The sequence below is a fragment of the Ursus arctos genome, unplaced genomic scaffold, assembly GCF_023065955.2.
Source record: "Ursus arctos isolate Adak ecotype North America unplaced genomic scaffold, UrsArc2.0 scaffold_31, whole genome shotgun sequence".
NCBI classification, from domain to species: Eukaryota; Metazoa; Chordata; class Mammalia; order Carnivora; family Ursidae; genus Ursus; species Ursus arctos.
The window spans coordinates 11571318-11590893 of NW_026622997.1; the positions used below are offsets into that span (position 1 = coordinate 11571318).

At 42.8% G+C, this 19576-nt stretch overlaps 1 protein-coding gene across 1 annotated transcript in view; it reads left to right on the plus strand.

The window, feature by feature from the left end:
* The first annotated feature begins 18 nt into the window (after positions 1 to 18).
* The window catches only part of RREB1 (ras responsive element binding protein 1), a 171562-nt gene continuing 152004 nt past the window's right edge, over positions 19 to 19576 (plus strand). Inside the window, exon 1 of the mRNA XM_026511441.4 lies at positions 19 to 235. The gene's annotated coding sequence lies outside the window, so the exon portion shown is untranslated. The remainder of the gene's footprint in view (positions 236 to 19576) is intronic.

Sequence of the window (19576 nt, forward strand, 5' to 3'; positions counted from 1 at the left end):
CAGCGCAGCCCCCGGCCCGGCCGGTTGGCGCGGGGGAGGGGCGCGGCGCAGGCAAAGTTGCTGAGTTGCCTTGCACGCTCAGAAGTTGCAGCTGAGACGGCAGCTTCCCGCCCCCTTCCTGGACTCGGCGGCTCGGAACACACACCCACCCGTCACCACCCGCTACCTGCCCTCGCCCCTGCGGCCCCGGCCCGGACTCGGCAGCATCCCCTCCCGGCGCCCGCGAGGAGCCCAGGTTTCCAGCGGAGTCGGGCTGGGGGCGGGCGCACCCCACCTCCCCGCTCGTCCGGGGGTTGGGGGGGCAGGGAGGAGGGCGGGTAGGCTCCCCTCCACCCAGTCGCCGCGCGGCCGTGGTGCTTTTGCACTTTGCAAAGCTGAGAAGCCGGGCAGGCGTCGCCCACCGGCCCCCGCCAACCCGGCGGGGTTTGAGGAACGTGCACCGGGCAGCGTTCGCATCCCCTCCCGCAGGGGGGCTTTGCCTGGGCGGCGGGAGGGGCTCCGCTGGGGGCTGAGGTCGCCAACAGGTGCTCGCGAGCCCATGTGACCAGGGAGGGGCCGCGCAGGGGAAGCCGGGGGTGGGGGCGGGGGCGGGCTCCCTCCGGGTCCCCCGCAAAGCCCGACGCCGGGTGCACCCCGCCCGCGGCGGCTTAGGGAGGGCTCGAGGGTGGCTCTGCGGAGCGCCGGTACCCTCGCGGCCTGCCCGGGCGGCGGGCGGGGGGAGGAGGAGGAGGAGCAGGAGGGGAAGGGAGGGATGCGAAAGTGGGTCAGGAATGTAACTGGACGCTGCGCACCCCCACGCAGAGCCCCCCCTCCCGCGTTGCCGGCAGAGGCGGCCAGCGCCAGCCTTGGAAAGCGAGTCTTTTGCTGTTGTGGTTCCCCAGCATTATCGGTGGACGGTTACCAGGGGATCCCGAGGGATGTGTTTCCCTGTGACCCTCTGGGAAGAAAAACTTAGTTGCCTCAGTAACCGAGTTTTGCTTGGATGCAATGATGCAATGAATGTTCTAGGTGAGCCTTACCAGGACGAGGAGGCTGCGGTGGCACTAGGGGGTGGATTAACTTTTATTATTACTGAACCAAGGCGTGAAAGGAAAGCTGGGGACGCGGTGGGTTTTTGCCCTGCTTCGTGTTTGTTTTTTACTGTTTCAGAGGCCATAAATTAGACGTCTTTGCGTTAGAGTTGGAGTCTCCCAGATGCAGGCCCCGGCTGCCATAAATTTACCGAAGTTCTTAACAGACGCTGACTTAGTTGATACAAAGGTTTGAAGCTGATACCCTAGAGTTGGAAGGACTAGAGGACAGTGACAGTTTTGTATTTGGGGAAGGCTTGAGAAGCAAACATGAAAAGGCCTTTATTAAAAGGAGAAGAAGAAGAAAAACCCCAAAAACCCAGCCCTTCTCAAAGCAGAAGCAGTGAGAGCAGCCCAGCTGGTTCCCTCCTGAGCCCAGTGGCACCTCACACCCCAAGCATGTGATTAGGGGAGGGAGGGATCCAGATTTGAAAGTGATGGGCTTTGGGTTTGAATGCTGGTGACCCAGGCAGAGTCAAGGAAAAAAATCATAATGAGAGAAGAGACTGCAAAAAGAAGTTAGCGTCGTGCACTAGGCAGCTCAAAGCTCCCCGTGAGCACCCTTCCTGAGTTTTGTCCCATTTTTCCTTCTGGTTTTGTTCAGGGGACCTTAGTCAGAGGATGGGACAGGGCTGTAGGAGCAAGGCCCCAAAACCTTAATGCCACAAGCTCAGAAAAAAATGTTCAGTTGCTGTAGTTTTATTCAGAAGCAAAACAGGGGTGTGTTATCCTTTAAAGAGACCTTAAGAGCCACCTGAAAATCTGACTTAGGATTTAATGTAAATTTCTGTTTCTAGGGCAACCCAAGATGAAGGGACCTAAATTTAGATTGTAGTCTGCATTAAAGAGTGTATATTCATAGAAAGCAAAAACTGGTAGTTTTTGTAAATTGAATCATATTCTAAATATGTAAAAGAAGAGGTTATTTTGTAGTGAAAACCTTGCTGGACATCTAACCATCCCCAGGTTATTTATCTCACTAGTAAAATGGGAATAATAATCATTAATAGTAATAGTTGGTCTTCTTTGGGTTGGGAGACTTGGACATTTTACATTACTTTCTGGATAGAGGAACTCATGTTCCCCTGGTGAAAGTCTTCATTCTTTCTTACAGTGTTGGCCTAAACTGTAGACCAACTACATTGGAAGCTGACAAGCCCCTTACATCAAAATCTCTTGCACTCTGAGTGTAAAGGGCAGAATTACACAATAGTTTTCTGGAAACTTGAAAAAAAAATGAACACTTTCGTGATCTTAGATTTTTGTCACTTTGTTAAGGGGCACGGTTTCCTTCTGTGTGAGATTATTAGACTTTAAAGCCTTGCTTCAAACCAGGATTGTTGCTATAGAAATGAATTGAACATTTAAGTAAAAAATGAAGTGGCAGGGGCGTCTGGATGGTTCAGTAGGTTAAGCCTCTGATTTTGGCTCAGGTCATGATCTCAGGGTCCTGACATCGAGCCCTGCATCGGGCTCCCTGCTCACTGGGAGTCTGCTTCTCCCTCTCCTCCCCGCTCATTCTCTCGCTATCTCTGTCTCTCTCTGTCAAGTAAATAAATACAATCTGAAACAAATACAAACAAAAAATGAAGTGGCACACTTCCCTATCCCCCCCACCCCCAAATTTCATCTGAGTTCACGAAACATTTATATGCAGGGTGGTCTTCATTTTAGTTGTAACTCAGGTTTACAAAGCAATTTAAATGAAGGAGTGAATATCTGTTAAGGAAGGATTAACAATAGGATCCTTAGTGTTGTGAATTGTCCTTGTATATTTCGAACATTTGTTACATAAATTTGGGGGCACTTTTCAAGAAATCATCTATGTGTAGCAGTTTCTCACAGAGATTATTTGGGGCCATGCATTTGTAACTGTGTACTCACCGCCACCCCCCAAATGTTTTTTTGAATGAACATATGCTTTAAACATTTTCACTACTTTGTGTATAGAACTGTATGAAGCACTGTGGAGATTACACAGAAGCATATTCATGCTCCTTAAAGAGTCAGATCTGTGGTTGAGTTGGAGGCTACAGCTGTATGACAAATACAAGAAATTTAACTGTTCAGAAGTTAAGTAAAAATATGTGCATATATGCCTAAGAAGAGATGATGGATTCATAGATGAAAGGTACTAGGAGCTGAGAAATGGAATGAGAGATTAAACATTTTTTTTCGGGGTGCCTCAGTCGGTTAAGCATCTGCGTTCAGCTCAGGTCATGATCCCATGGTTGCCCGCTTCTCCCTCTCCCTCTGCCACTTCCCTTACTTGTGCTCTCTCGCTGTCAAATAAATTTAAAAATTTTTTTAAATAAATAAATAACAAGTAACATTTTTTCTTTTATTTATTCTCCAAAATGTTAGCAGTGAACGTAAATTGCTTCTCTCTCTAAGAATGAAGGTTTGATCCTTTTAGGCAGGTGTCTGGCAACCCAGACAGCCAGTATATGATTGACTATCAGTGAGAGGTCAGTCTTAAAGGGCCCCAGGAGCTTCCAGGGGGTCAGAGAGCAGAGGGTGTGAGGGACAGTGAAAGGGAGAGGTCACACCCTTGCTTAGGAAGGGCTCAGATGTTGCAGGGTGCTGGGTGTGTTCTGGGAGGGGTAGCCGTCAGGTGGCAGCCATCAGAAAGTTCTCCAGAGGGAGTTGGTAGCACTTGAACTTAGGCCTTCAAGGATGTAGATGATTTTTATAGCTAGGAAGAAAAAGTGGTAGAAATGAGATAAGCCAAGAGGCAGGAAGTCACAGGGCACATTCGGGGAATTTGAATAGATCAGCTTTGCTACCGGAGATGGATCAAATGTGAAATTTGTCATTTGACTGATAGGTGAGGGACAGACCAGTTAGGGACCATGAATGCCTGGCCCAGGTTGGTGGAAGGCCTTTATCTGCAGGTAATGGGAAATTATGACAGGATTTTGAGTAAGGGAAATGCAGGGTGACAACTGCATTTGGGGAAGGTTAGATTGGAGTGGGGGTTAGGGACCATGAGTGGCTATTGTAGGGGTCTAAGGGGGCTGGACCAGTAGAGTATTGATGGAAATTGGTTGGAAGGCAATGCTTTTTGAGTTGCTATAAAGGGAAAATTGATAATATTTAATAGTACGTGGACGTGGAGGGCAGTGGATAAGAATTTAAATCTAGAAGCTGTGAGAAGATGGTACTATGAGCAGAAATTGGAACAGGAAGCCAGTGTTCAAGGTAAATTGAAGAGTTGATTTGAGAAATGGAATTCGAAGCTGTGATTGGCAGTTGAGTTCGGGGAAAATGGATGAATCTTGGCTGGAGGTGGAGATGTGAGTCATCCACGTAGAAGTAGGTGATTATTGGCCAGAGGTGCGGAATGAACTCCTCAGTTTGAACTTGGTGGCAAAAGGACCAGCGTGAGGGAACATTCACAGTTAGAATTTTTATGTGTATAAAAAAACATATAAACACATATATATGATTTTTCAAAATTCTCCTCCTTCCTCATAAACCACAACAAAGTGATCCTTCCTTGGGCTCTAGTTAGAGCCCATCTACTGATCCAGCCCTGTTCTAGCCCAAGTGGTTTCACTCGACGGCTCCTGAGCCGGGCTCATCAGATTAAGGGGTCCCGCCCCGTAGGCACCGAATCACAATCTCCTGGGCTGGCAAGTCCGTATTCTTAATAAGCTCTCCAGGCCACTCTGGTAGGGATTCCTTGTGGGGAACCAATGCCTTAGCCAGTTTGCTCTACCAGTTCTGAGACCTCCCCCCGAGCCTCCTGTCTCCCCTTGGGAGAGCAAGAGTTCTTCGTTCGCATGTGTCCGTTTCAGCCTGTCCTCCTGCTTTTGTTTCTAATGGACAGTCATTGATAGGCAGGGCTGGCAGTTGTTTTTATCCAGATGGCCTGCTGCTGTCCAAATTTAGCACTGGTTGGAAGCAGGGATGGATGCGTCAGAAGTCCTCTGCCCTGCTAGGTAGGAAGGGGATTTGGGTTGACGTGCTGTGTATGTGCTGAGTGACTCACTTTCTGTCCATCGAAGCCTGTTGGAGATGATGCAATAAGCCGGGCCCTGGGCAGACCACTTCCTGTACCTTTGGAGACGCAGACCCAGGGTGTGGTATTTGGCAGTCTTCTTAGGGGGAGGCGATTTGGCTGATCCTTTTCAAGGGAAGAGTCAGAGGTAAGGTGGGGGAAGCTGTCAGCTCTACACCCCACAGGTCCTCCAGTTTAGGAATGAGTAGTCAGAAATTTAGGGTTCGTTTTCTAAAAGATGACTATTAACCCCTTTTTCAAAGAATATCTGTCTATCCAAGGATCTGTTCCTTTCTTTCTCGTTGGAAAAGCAAACATCTGTCCTACCGAGCAGTAGCAAACATTCCGTCACAGCCAACTTTCAATTAACCGTGATGCTACGAATTTATTATCTGGCTACAAATTATCGTGTCCCCTTCCTTTTCCTTTCTTGTTTATAAGCTATCAAGAGACAAATTCACCTTCTGGTGTTATGACATGCCTGGTGGACCAGCAGGTAGAAACTGAGGATTAAAATTGATGGGGCCAGTTGGAGGGGCAGAGTCCTCACCCCCTCCCCTCCCAGAGAGAATTTCAACTGTCCATTTTTCTAAGTCTCTAACTGTTGAAGCCAAGGGTGGTTTTTTGTCGTTGAGCCTTTTTTTTTTTTTTTTTAATCCCCACTGAAGAACAGTAAAAGATGATAGAATCTAGGTGTGGGTTTTTTTTTTTTTTTTGAAATTGTGGTGAAATACACATCACATAAAATTTACCATCTTCACCCTTTTTTAAGTGTACTCATCAGTCCTGTTAAGTACATTCACAGCGCTGTGCACTGGAATCTAGGTTTTTATTTATTTTTTTTTAAATTTTTTTTTTAATTTTTTTTTTAAAGATTTTATTTATTTATTCGACAGAGAGAGACAGCCAGTGAGAGAGGGAACACAAGCAGGGGGAGTGGGAGAGGAAGAAGCAGGCTCATAGCGGAAGAGCCTGATGTGGGACTTGATCCCAGAACGCCGGGATCACGCCCTGAGCTGAAGGCAGACGATTAACCGCTGTGCCACCCAGGCGCCCCCCTGGAATCTAGGTTTTTAAACTCATTTGCAACATAAGCGACTCTTCTAAAAATGTCCGAAAATGAATCCCAGGTTACACACAAAACTATGAATGAGAGACAATGGTATTAGCAGAGGCTTAAAGCATCCAGATGCTCTCCTGAGAGAAGGCCCTTGTAGGTTGGGCTTGCCTGGGGACAGCTTTTCACAGCAGCTAATTGCGAAGTTAATTAGTGTGGAGGAAAAAGGCCATTTTATGCTTGAGATTTCTTTACGATGCCAGAAATATTGCTAGCACCTTGATACTGATTTTAAAGTTTTCCTGAAGCTCTAAGAGTAGAAGGAGAGAAGGTGCCCCGTCAGATGTGAACTTACAGAATTTAATTTACACACTTGCTTAGAGTTTCCAGTTTGTTTTTGGTATACTCTGTAGAAATATTCTTTTAAGGTACGCGGAGGGGTAGGTCATATTTGCTGCTGTTATCCAATTTTTTTTCTGATGAAATCTTACGATTTATGAAAATAGGGGTATCAACCACCCAAAAAATCCGAAGGGAGCAGGAACCTGTGAATTCATTATCATGTAAAGGATCACGTCACGAAATGAAACAATTTTTAAGGTTAAAGAGTTGAGTAAGAGTCACAAGAAAGATTGGAGGCATTGTTGCTGTTTGTCAGAGTTCTTGGTCAACCGAAATCTACTACAGTTCACTTTTTTTTTTTTCAACATTAGAAAATTTATTTTCACAACCCTTTACTGTTTGCACTCAGTCATTCATAATACCCACAGAACAGGTTTGGAGCTAGTCATTCCGACAGGAGGTCAGCTGCAGTTACAGAGAAGCAGGGTGTTTATGTTCTACCGAAGGAGAGATGCCTTCGCTGATCTCTCGTGGCTTTGGAAAGGTATAGCTTATTGATCAACCCATTTAAAAAGTGCTGCCCAATTTGAGAAAACTTATAGAATCTTCTGAGTTTATCTTATTGGAGACTGCTTTAGTCAACTTCTGCTTATCAGTCCTGAGAAGATGTGTTAAAACCAGTTTGGCAACTTTTTTTAAATCTATCATGTGAGAAGGCCCTTAGAAAAGAGTTTTGAAACAATATCAGCGTTGAAACTAAAAGTGAACGCCTTTTTAAAAAACATTTTTAGAGAATTGAAATATAGTTGACAGACAGTATTATATTTGTTTCAGGTATCCACCATAGCGATTAGACAATTTTATACGTCATACTATGCTCACTGTGGTAAGTGTAATTGTCACCATGCAACATTATTACAATATTATTATTGTTATTTTCATTATTACAGTATTATTGACTGCGTTCCTTATTCTGTGCTCTTTATCCCCATGACTTTTTTTGTTTTGTTTTTTGTGACTGGAAGTTTGTGTACCTCTTAATCCCCTCCACCTGTTTCGGTCCCCCCTCCCCCCTCTCCCCTCTGGCAACCATCAGTTTGTTCTCTGTATTCATTATTCTGTTTCTGTTTGTTTGCTCGTTTGTTTTGTTTCACATCGAAGTAAAATCAAATGGTATTTATCTTTCCCTGTCTGACTTATTTCATAGTATCATTAGCATAGTACCCTCTAGGTCCATCCACGTTGTTGCAAATGGAAAGAGCTCGTTCTGTTTGATGGCTGAGTAATATGCCATTGTACGTATATAACATCTTCTTGAGAATTCTACCACTGAGCCACCAATGCAAGCTACCACATCTTCTTTATCCAGTCATCTATCAGTGGACACTTAGGTTGCTTCCATAACTTGGCTGTTGTAAGTAAGTAATGCTGCAAATAACACAGGGGTGAGGGGGACCTGGTGGCTCAGTCCCGCTAAGCGTTGATTGAGGCTCAGGTGGTGATTTTGGGATCCTGGGATCGAGCCCCTCCTCGGCCTCCATGCTTATCATGGAGTCTCCTTGGAATTCTCTGTCTTCCTCTGTCCCCGTCCCCCACTTGTGCACTCTCTCTCTCTCTAAATGAATAAATAAAATCTTTAAAAATAAATTAACAAACATAGGGGTGCATATATCTTTTTGAATTAGTGTTTCCGTAAAACTGAATGCTTTTAAATTAGAATATTTATGCTATGTATATTTCTCTTAGTTTGGAGGTTTCATCATTTAAAAGCCAAGATTTCATGGTAGGAGCTTAATTACCGATGGAAGGGTTTCCATTTATAGCAATACCAGGTATAGGCAGTTTAGAATTTCACCGAGAATTTGGAATACCTGCATATTCACAAGCCTGTGCACAAGTGCACGCACCCGCACACACACACACCCCCACACACACATGCACCCAGTATAATTTACTGAATTCTGTTTAGAAGCTGACTTTATATAGAAATTTGAATCAACTATTTCATATTGCAGTTTTAGAAGATGTTTGCCCTTCCCAGCACAGTGTAGTCATGGGTTTCAACTAATTGCCAAAAGAAAGTGGCTGATCACATCGCTGCATCGCAAATCTATAGAAAATGCAAGTCCAGGTGGTCCCTGGGAGTCTCGTGTATTTCAATTTTGACTTTTCTTTTTTCTTTTTTTAAAAAATATTTTATGTGAGAGAGAGAGAGCGCGAGCAAGCATGGGTGGGGGCAGAGAGAGAGGGAGAAGCAGACTCCCTGCTGAGCAGAGAGCCCAAGTGGGGTTTGACTCCGACTTAATCCCAGGACCCTGGGATCATGACCTGAGCCAAAGGCAGATGCTTAACTGACTAAGTCACCCAGGTGCCCCTGACTTTTCTTCTAAAGCTGAGTTCTTACATTTTACTAGAAAAATACTCCAGCTCTTAAGATCCAACAATCCCACAATCCATACAAGCCCGTTCTACCGTGAAATTCTGTGATGATAAACACAGGAAATCTCTACACTTCGTGTTAGTACAGAAAGATCCTGTTCAGTAGTCGCGACCCTTTGCTTTGTCATTTCTGTGTTTCACAGAGCCTTCTGCCTCCTGAAATGTCAGCCTGGCCCTCAAACTCATGTGTGTTTTACTTTTGATTACCTTGGTCCTCGGCCAGCCTCATATTCGACACTCTCCGCATAGGCAGTATGGCTGCTTCTTGATGTTGAGCTGTTAATCTTTTTACTCTTTCCTGTCACTTTTCCCCGTGATTGATGCTCGTGAGCCTGAGGGGGGAAAAGTGATGAAAATGACTTTGAAAACAGCTTTGAAAAGGAATATTTTAGGTTGGACTTGGGTCTTACCTAAGACCATAAAATAATTGAAAAAGCAAACTGGTCTGTTTGTAAGGCAGTACCTCGGCCCTTTGCAATGAGTAAGCTGGCATTCTAACGAATACTTTGTAGTAGAAGCGAAGAGGGTTTTCCTGGTGTTTTTGCGGTGATTCAGATATCCGGGTCTGTGGTGTGAGGGAGGGCAAGAATTCGCAGATGATCTGTATCCAGTTCTAGGGAAAGGTTGCAGAAAGGGGTCCTCTTTCCTTGGGGATGAAAAATAAAATTCTTTCTGAGTTGTAGTCATTACCAAAACTCAGACCCTGTTACCTCCGAATAGTTCCTCCACCCCCCTATCCAATCCAATTCACTAACTCTTGGTTTGTCTTTGGAGGCCCCCTCCCCCACTGGCCGCCAGGCCCCATTGTGTGCAGAGTGACCATTACAATGTGAGGAGAAAATATTCAAACCTCTGTTGTAGTTTTAGCTCGCCTTCTGTTTTTCAGTTCGTTAAAGTTGCAGTAAAATAGATGTCACATAAATGTGCTGTTGTAATCCTTTCTAAGCGTACAGGTCAGTGGCATGAATTCATTCACCATGTTATGCAACCATCACCACTGTCCATTTCCAAAATTTTTCATCACCTCAAAGAGAAGCCCCATACTTATTAGGCGGTAACTTCCCAAGCCCCTCTTCACCCTCTACTTTCTGTCTTCTATGGCCATTGTAGATATTTTGTGTCACTATACAGTAGTCCTCCCCTTACCCACGGTTTCGCTTTCTGTGCTTCCAGTGAACCGCGGTAAACTGTGATCCAGAAGCGAATGATCCTCCTTCTGACGTATCCTCAGAAGGTCAATAGCAGCCTAACCGCTGCATCACAGCGCCTGCGTCATGCACTCACTTCCTCTCATCACGGAGGCATTTTATCAGCTCATACCAATCCAAGAGGGAGCAGGGTGAGGACAGCGCAGTAAGATATTTGGAGAGAGACCACATTCACGTAACTTTGATTACAGAATATTCTTGTAGTGGTTCTGTGTTTTTTTTATTATAGTTACTCTCTTGCTGTGCCTAATTTATAAATTAAACTTTATCATACGTATGTACGACTAGGAAGAACATAGTAAACCCCACTGGGGTTCTTGGAACGCATCCCCCACAGATAAGGCTTATAGTACCTCGGCCCTTTGCAATGAGTAAGCTGGCTTATAATGTGTGTAGTCTGGCTTATAATGTTAATACTGGCTTATGTGTTCAGAGTTCATCCATTCCTTTTTATGGCTGAGTAATATTCCATTGTCTACATGGACCACGTTCTGTCTATCCATCTCTTGATGGACATCTGGGTTGTTTCCACACTTCGGCTATTTTGAATAATGCTGCTCTGAACGTGGGTGTACAAGTATCAGTTCAAATCTCTGTTTTCAGTTCTTTTGGGTAGATACCTAGGAGTAGAATTACTCATGTGGTAACTCCAAGCTTAACATGGTTTGAGGAACCACCAGACTGTTCCACAGCGGCTGCACCAATTTCACTTTCCCACGAACAACATAGGACGGTTCTAGTCTACACGTTTTTGCAGCCCCCCCTTTTTTCTTATTGTAGCCATCCTAGAGGATGTGAAGTGGTATCTTGTGGCTTTGATTTTCATTTCCCTGATGACTAATGATGTGGAGCATCTTCTCGTGTGGTCATCGGTCATCTGTACGTCTTTGGAGAACTGTCTGTTAAGTCCTTCGCAGTGTCCATTTTTGTATATGTTTTATAATGTCTGATAGTATGTAGATGGTATACAAAAAAAGATTTTTTGTACTCGGATATATGCAAAATGTTTTTTAAAGATGGGGGATGTGCTCGTAAACAGTTTGGAGACCATGATTATAGTTTATAACAATCATCTGTTTTATTTCTTATTGCCTGACATTAGCAGGAAACTATTGATGTGAGAGTCTTAATTGGTCAAAGGTAATGTGTTTACTGGAGCCTTCTTATGAAAGTAACCACAGGGTCCCAAGGTGATCCTTCAGGATGTTCCCCTGTTACCGAAGAAAGTAAATCTCCTTGGATGGGTTTCAAGTTAGACATGCCTTATGCTCAATCCTATTTGTGGTTAATAATGGCGTTTCTTTCTCTTTTTTTTTAAGTTTTTATTTAAATTCCAGGTAGTTTGCAGACAATGTGGTATTAGTTGCAGGTGTACAATTTAGGATTCCACACTAAATTATATTGTGTTTGCAATCACTAAATCAGTTTAGTGATTGTAAACACCCAGTGCTCATTACAAGTGCTTTTCAGGATTCTAGTGTATCTTATTAAAAGATAGAAATGGTTTTTCATGCCAGGTCACATAGGAGAGTCTGAAGGCATAGAATAAATCTAAAGGGAAGGCTTGGCTCCATTATTATTATTATTTTATTATTATTATTTCATTCATAAACCTTGATTATAAAGAGATTAGCTTTGAGGGGATTGAACTAGCTTATTTAATGACCCACGAGCATTTTAGGCCTTAAGGGTTATTTATTTATTTATTTTAACAGATTGGTTTTCCCATTGTGGTTCTCTTCTCTGAGGGTAATCTTTGTGAAGTTACCCTAAAATGCCAGCTTCTATCGAGGGTGAGACCTCACCATCCTAGCACACCATGGTGTATTTTTTGGAAAGTGTCCACACTGGCAGGCGTTTTCCAAATAAAACATTTGTTTCAGTAAACAAGTGCTTTATCCAGCAGCCCAAGTGGAGAATTTTAAAACCAGTGTTTGTTTTGCCAGCAAACATTTTGTTTCAATCCTTGCAGCTAAACAAGTGGGTAAGATTTAAGTGGCCTCCCAGTAAAAACAAATGCAGAGCCATTTTCAGAAAACTCTGGCAGAGCAGAAATCCATTTGCTGTCAGAGCGTGAGTTGAGACATTCGGGGAAATATATCGTACTTTCTGTATAGCTCTGTACTTCGTTGCAGTCAGAGTGGAAAGTCTTAGGTTTGGGTAAGGGCTCTTAATTCTGTTTTAAGGCAAAAGATGAAGAAATAGAAAAGAAGTGTTAAAAAGTATGGTGTTGCTATATACCAGTCTTGGAGCATGGCTTTAAAATGTGACTCAAACAGCATCAAGGATTTGCTCTGCTCTGCATTTCTTACCTCTTTTCCAATTATTTTTATGGCACTTCCCCCAGCAGATAATGCAAGCCAACATGCATGGGAATCACCAGGCTTTCGTCTTCTAACTTGTATAAAAATGGTAGTAAAATCAGATTTTGGTGAGCTCGTTGTTACTTTTATTTAGGGTTCCATGTAACTGAACACTCTTGCTGTCTTCAGTGGATTATCTTCTGAAACATATCTTTGAATGTTTTTTTTTTTTTAAGATTTTATTTATTTATTTGACAGAGAGAGACAGCCAGAGAGAGATGGAACACAAGCAGGGGGAGTGGGAGAGGAAGAAGCAGGCTCCCAGTGGAGGAGCCTGATGTGGGGCTCGATCCCATAACGCCAGGATCACGCCCTGAGCCGAAGGCAGATGCTTAACGACTGAGCCACCCAGGCACCCCTATCTTTGAATGTTTTAGTTTGAAAGTATGTGGTGTGCTTTTTCTTTTTGAAAAGCAAGCCTCTTTTCTATTAAGGAAGGTGAATTGCGCTTTCTTAAGAGGATAATCAGAAATTATGAAATATGGTATACACGCAGAATAGTGTAGAGAATTGATACATGTGGTTTAAAGAATAATGAACACGTGGCATACGTAACCGCCATCTAGATTAAGAAATGGAACATTGCCTTAGAAATCTACTTCAAAGGGCGCCTGGGTGGCTCAGTCACTTAAGCATCCAACTCTTGATTTTGGCTCAGGTCATGATCTCAGGGTCCGGAGATGGCCCCCAGTTGGGCTCCGCACTCAGCAGGGAGTCTGCTTGAGATTCTCTCCCCATCTCCTTCTGCCCCTCCTCACCCCATGTGCACGTGCGCGCTCTCTCTCTCAAATAAATAAGTCTTAAAAAATAAAATCCACTTCAAAACCACCTTCCTCTTCCCTCTGCGGGAAGTTTACAATTATGTAGGTCTCCTTAAATGCCATCACTTAGTTTTGCAAGTGTGTGGCATACATTACTTTTTACTTGTTCAGTTTACTAACAATATGCTTGCACAACTTAGCCATGTTGATGTGTATCTGTGGTTCGTTCATTTTCATTGTTTGGCATTCCTATGTACCATGACCATGCATTTCTCTACTTCACTGTTGATGGACATGTGAACTGCTTCCAGCTTTTGAGTCTTATGAAAAAGGCTGTCGAGAACATCCTAATCCAGTTGTGCAAAAGTTTTTCTGGGGTGCAGAGGAGAGGTGGATTGCTGGATTGCTGGATTGCTGGATTGTAGGGTGTTTGTATTTTTAACTTTCTGCTCTAATTCCAAACTGTTTTCCAAAGTGTTTGTTCCAGTTTGGACTCCTGTAACAGTGAATGAGAGTTCTTACCGTTCTACATCTTCCCCAAAACTTGGTATCACTGGACTTTCTAATTTTTGCCAATCTGGTGAATATAAAATGAGGTCTCATTGTGGTTTTAATTTGCTTTTCCCTGATTCGTAAGGTCCATTGGCCATTTGGATACCGTTTTTTCTCAAGTGTTTGCCCATTTTTCTATGGATTGTCTTTTTCTTACTGATTTGTTGCCGATTTGTAGGACTCCTTTGTATTCTGATAGGAATATTTTGTCGCTTACATGTGTTGCAAATATCTGACCACTTTGTGACTTTCCTTTTTCCTCTGTTTATGATGCCTTTGGAGGCACGCAAGCTCTTTAATTTCAGTATTGTTGGATTTATCAACTGATTTCTTTGCGGTCGATACTTCTGTATCTTGTTTAAGAAATTCTTCCCTATCTTCAGTTCATGAAGATATTCTCTTTCATTCTTTGCAGTTTTGCCTTTCACATGTGATTTTATTGTATTTTATTTATCTGAAACTGGTTTTGAGAATGTTGTAAGGTAGGGGTCTATTTTCATTTTTTGTCTAAATGAAAATTTGGTTGCCCAACCATGACTTATACTGCCTGTGTCATATGTCAAGTGGCTGTTTGTGCAGTAGACCTTTGTAATCGGTTTCTCCTTTTTTTATATTAATTATTTTTAGATTTTTTATTTATTTAACAGAGAGAGAGCACAAGCAGGGGGAGCGGCGAGCAGAGGGAGAAGCAGGTTCCCTGCTCCCTGCCGAGCAAGGAGCCCAATATGGGGCTCTATCTCAGGACCCTGGGATCACGACCTGAGCTGAAGGCAGATGCTTAACTGACTAAGCCCCCCCAGGCGCCCCCATAATCAGTTTCTGTGTCCCCATTCTATTCCATTGGCCTCTGTCAATGCTTGATGCAACCCTGCACTGTCCTCATTATCACAGCCTGGAGTGAGTCAGGATGTTGGGGAGGGTATGTTCTTCTGCCTCCGTCTTTGAGCGTGTCTTGGTGTTCTTGGCTTGCTGCCCTTTAGGTAAATGTTAGAGGCAGCACAAATTCCCTAACAGGACCTATTGGAGTTTTTGTTAGGCCTGCACGGAATCTGTAGACCAGTTTGGGGAGAAGTGACGTGTCTACAGTGGGGAGTCTACCACATTGAAGGCAGGGTGCCGAGTCTTTGAGGGGATGGTGCCCACCTTCCTGGGGTTCAGGTCATGGCTCTGCTCTTCATTGGCCACATCACCCTGGACAATGTATTTAACCTCGATGTACCTCCATTTCCTTATTTGCTAATAGGGATGAGAAGAGTACCTACCTTATGGATAATCAAGAGGATTAAATGATTAAATGTGTTGCATATAATATGTGTAAACCACATAATAAGCATTATATAAGTGCATAGACACTGACTTCTCTATGTTTATTCATATCCTTTTCATGTCCCAAGAAAGTTTTGTAATTTTCTTTATAAAAGGACATATATATCGAACATATTGCTACATATACATATAGAAATGTAGATGATATATATTCCTAGGAACCCTAAAATCTTTGGTGCTGTGATAAACGGTATTTTTTAAAGCTTTTTGGAGGGTGTACAATATTATTGTTTTTATTTAATATCTTTTATGAGCTGAGTATGATCATCTTTGATTAATGCTTATTAAGTGCTTGTGCTGCGTAAGATACTGCTAAGAGCAGGCAGGAAATACGGATGCTTCCAACTGGGTGATTGCCCATCACAATTATTGCTCTAGTCTCATGGGATTGAACGTCTTATCCATTGTGCATAATTTTAAACGGTTGTATCCCATTGATTTCTGTTGTTGAAACCTGTGTGAGAGTTTTGGCAGTCTGGTTCGTTTTATACTGTACTTTAGGCTGCTTTCTGTTCACTGTTTCTTTTAAATTTATGAGATCATTATATTCCAATCCTTTCTTATAGACCACCCATGGTGTGCTTGAGACCTCATTATGTTTTATTTCTAGTGCTCTTATTTCTCCCTAAATTCAGTGCTATAAAGATGAGATTAGAGTCACAACTTCATACATGGACTTGAATCCAGTGTTCAGTAAGCTTCGTCTGGGCGATAACTGACATTGTCTCTTTACCATTCGTCACATGTGTCACACATGTCTCCATGGAGTTACAGGTTTTTTAAAAAAGCAAGAAAGGAAGCAAATACGGGAACCTATATATATGTATGTGTGTGTATATATATACATATAGATATATCTGTATATGTATGTGTATATATAAGTATATATATATACGTGTGTATATATAGATATCTGTATATATACACATACATATATATACACACATTACATATATACACATACATATATACATATACATACATAAGTATATGTGTGTGTGTGTGTATATATATACATATAGATATATCTGTATATGTATGTGTATATGTAAGTATATATATATATACGTGTGTATATATAGATATCTGTATATATACACATACATATATATACACACATTACATATATACACATACATATATACATATACATACATAAGTATATATGTATGTGTGTGTGTATGTGTGTGTGTATATATATATATATATATATATATTCCCCTTGACTTGTGTTTCAGTTCTAAGCTTTCTGGTCATGTGGTCCTCCACCTTATGTGGGAGGTGAGGACCCATGCCGCGAGCCTCCCTATGATTTCATTTTGTATCACAGGAGGCAGAAACTCAAAGTGAAACCAATGAAAAAACCAATGTATTCTTAATGGTTTTTACCCAAACCATAAATCCGTCTCTTGGAGGGAGAGGGGAATCACCCAACATTTGATCTGGTTTCTTCTGCATGTTCCAGCCAGTATTTGCCAGTTCAGTGACCATCTGCTGGGATTCCCTCAGGGGCTTCATTGAAAATTCAGACTCCTGGGCCTGACCTACACCAAGGGAATAAGACAAGGGGCGGGGAAGAGGAGGCAGGGATTTGAATATTTTCAAAGATACCCTGGTGATACTGACAGTCACATAGGACCTGGTAATAGGTAGGCTTTCGTTTTCATTGCTCACACAACACTTGATGGAAAAATTCACAGGAGGTTTGATATAATGTAGCTAACACCTAGTAAGTAGCATGTGTTGGGCACTTCATGTCCGATGCTGTGAGTAGCCTATTATTATTAGCCCCGTTTTATAGAAGAGGAAACTGAGGCACTCAGAGGTTAAATAACTTACCCAAAGTCAAACAGCTGACGCAGAATGGTCCTTGTCTTTGTGGATCCTAAAAACAAAATCCTGACTTTTGTTAATTACAAAATGAATTGGTCTCCAGCAGAAATGGATCATAATTGTGTCTTGGTATCGTGTTAGGGGCCTTGTAAGTTATTCGTTCCTTTAGCAAGTCCTTACTGGGGCATTTAGCATCCCCAGAGCTTGGGGTAGAGATTCTACAAAAGGAAGGCATGTACAGGAAACCAGTATATCAGACAGACTATTGACTTCTTAGCAGATGCCCGTTGGGAGATAGGAGGATTTGGGGTGGGGTGGAGGAACTATTGAGCTCTCCCCTTGCAGCAGACTCTATGCCAACTGGTTTGGGTGTATTCTCCCATGTATTCCTCACAAGAGCCCTCTTTAACTTCTATTAATAATCGATTGAAGAGGAAACTAAAACTTAGAGACCCAAGGAAACTTGCCTGTGGTCATACAGGCTCTCTGACCTGGTTGTGATAATGAAGATAATGTCTGCCTCTCTCCAGAGCCTTGTTTTGAGCCACTGGATTTTCTGCTTTTAACTATATAATCAAATAGCATTTTTCTGTTTTCTAGAGATGCTATCCATCTGATAATGATCCAGATAGCCCAGTCACTAAGATCACTGGGGGGTTTAAAGAGATCTTTTCAATGGCTTCTAATGTCATTCATCATTTGCTTAACCTCCCCATTTCGTCCCCTGGTTCTGTTGTCTTTGCCAGGCCTTTGAGTCAGGTAAGAATCCTTCAGAGCTATTATCATGGCCAGGTTCATGGCCCAGAACAAGACTGACAGATGTCTAGGGACTGGAGGAAGCCCAGACCGTGTTTTAAAGGCCCATCGTAACTTTGCCCATAAGCACTCCATTTGCTTACTGCCATGCAGAAGTGGGGTGGCCTTCCATGCCCTGATGGCTCTGTAGTGTTCATGAGAGGATGGCGAATGTCTGTTAATGTGCCATATGCAGGTGGGAGTTCAGTATACTTATTTCTGAGCCACTTCAGAATTGTAGAGTGTATGGTGGTGAAGAAACATTAGAAATCATCCAGCTCCATTGCTCCATCTTACCGAAAAGGGAAGGAGAAACCTACATTTTCAGTGACTTGTTTAATGTGACTGGTGAGTGGCAAGACCAGAACCCGGTTCCTGACACCCAGCACAGTCCCTTCCTTCTACCCTTTTCATCTGGGTAGGTTTTATGCTGGCACTGCCCTGATCAAGCTGAATCATGACATGATAAGCCATAAGGATTTTAACCTCAAAATGATTCATATGGTATGGCTTTTTTTCCCCCTTTCTTTTAAGTAGGCTCCACGCCCAGAGTACAGCCCAAAGTGGGACTTGAACTCACAATCTTGAAATCAAGGCCTGAGCTGAAATCAGGAGTCAGACGTTCAACCTACTGAGCTGCCTAGGTGCTCCTTCTTTTTCTTTTTCTTTTTTTTTTTTAAGTTTTTATTTATTTATTTATTTATTTATTTATTTATTTATTTATTTATTAGAGAGAGAGAACATGTGAGCAGAGGGAGAGCCAGAGGGAGAGGGAGAATGAATCTCAAGCAGACTCCATGTTGAGCGGGAAACCTGATGCGGGGAGCCCGATGTGGGGCTCGATCGCATGACCCTGAGGTCATGACCTGAGCTTAAACTAAGAGTCTGACGCTTAACCAACTGAGCCATTCAGGTGCCCCAGGGCTTTCTTTTTAAAGGTAGATTTACTATCCTTATTATATATTATTTAGGCTAGTGATAAAGTTATCTTACATTTCTAAATACACAATGCTAGATGATAGGAGGACTCTTCTAAAATACTATCAGGCCTGCTGGAGACCTTAATATCCAGCAAAGTGGAAAACCCACTTATGGATTTTCTGTGTTTGTGCATGTTTTCAATGGAGAAGAAGAAAGCCTATCAAAAAGAGAACCAAAGAAGAGGTACATATTGTTGTCACCATCATGACTTTTTCATCTATTTTAGGCTTCCTGCCTTACTGTCCCGGCCTCAGACACACTTGCGTGGGTTGTCATTTAGACCATCCCTCTGACACATTGACCTTGGAGAATGGCCCATGGTTGGAGGAGACCTAATAAAGCATACATTTGTTAAATGTACTGTTTCATTCATTTAAAATAATGCCGTCGGTGTGGAATAGGTAAAGCAGTAACATCCTAGCCCGTGCCTCAAACTCATGACTGCCTCCTGCTCTTCTCCATACGAATTTTGTCACGTCGACTTCCACTGACAGGTGGAAGAGCCCCATGGCCTTTTTCTTGTCTTGTTAACATTCTGCTGAAGTATAACATGCACACAGAAAAGGGTACACATCATAAACGTATAACTCCCTGAATTTTCACAAAAAGAACATACCCCCAGAGCTTTTGAATACCACAGACCTGGTTTCATCATCTGGCTTCGTCGATTCTATTCATGTAACTTTAGGCAAATTATTTCACCTTTTTGAGCCTCAATTTTCTCAACTGTTAATAGCATTTCATAGGTATTTGTGGAGAGAAAAGATGATATACATGAAACTGACCTGATATGTTCCTGCTTCTTCCTGTCATTAATTCTAGGACAGCTTCTGCAAATGAACCCCC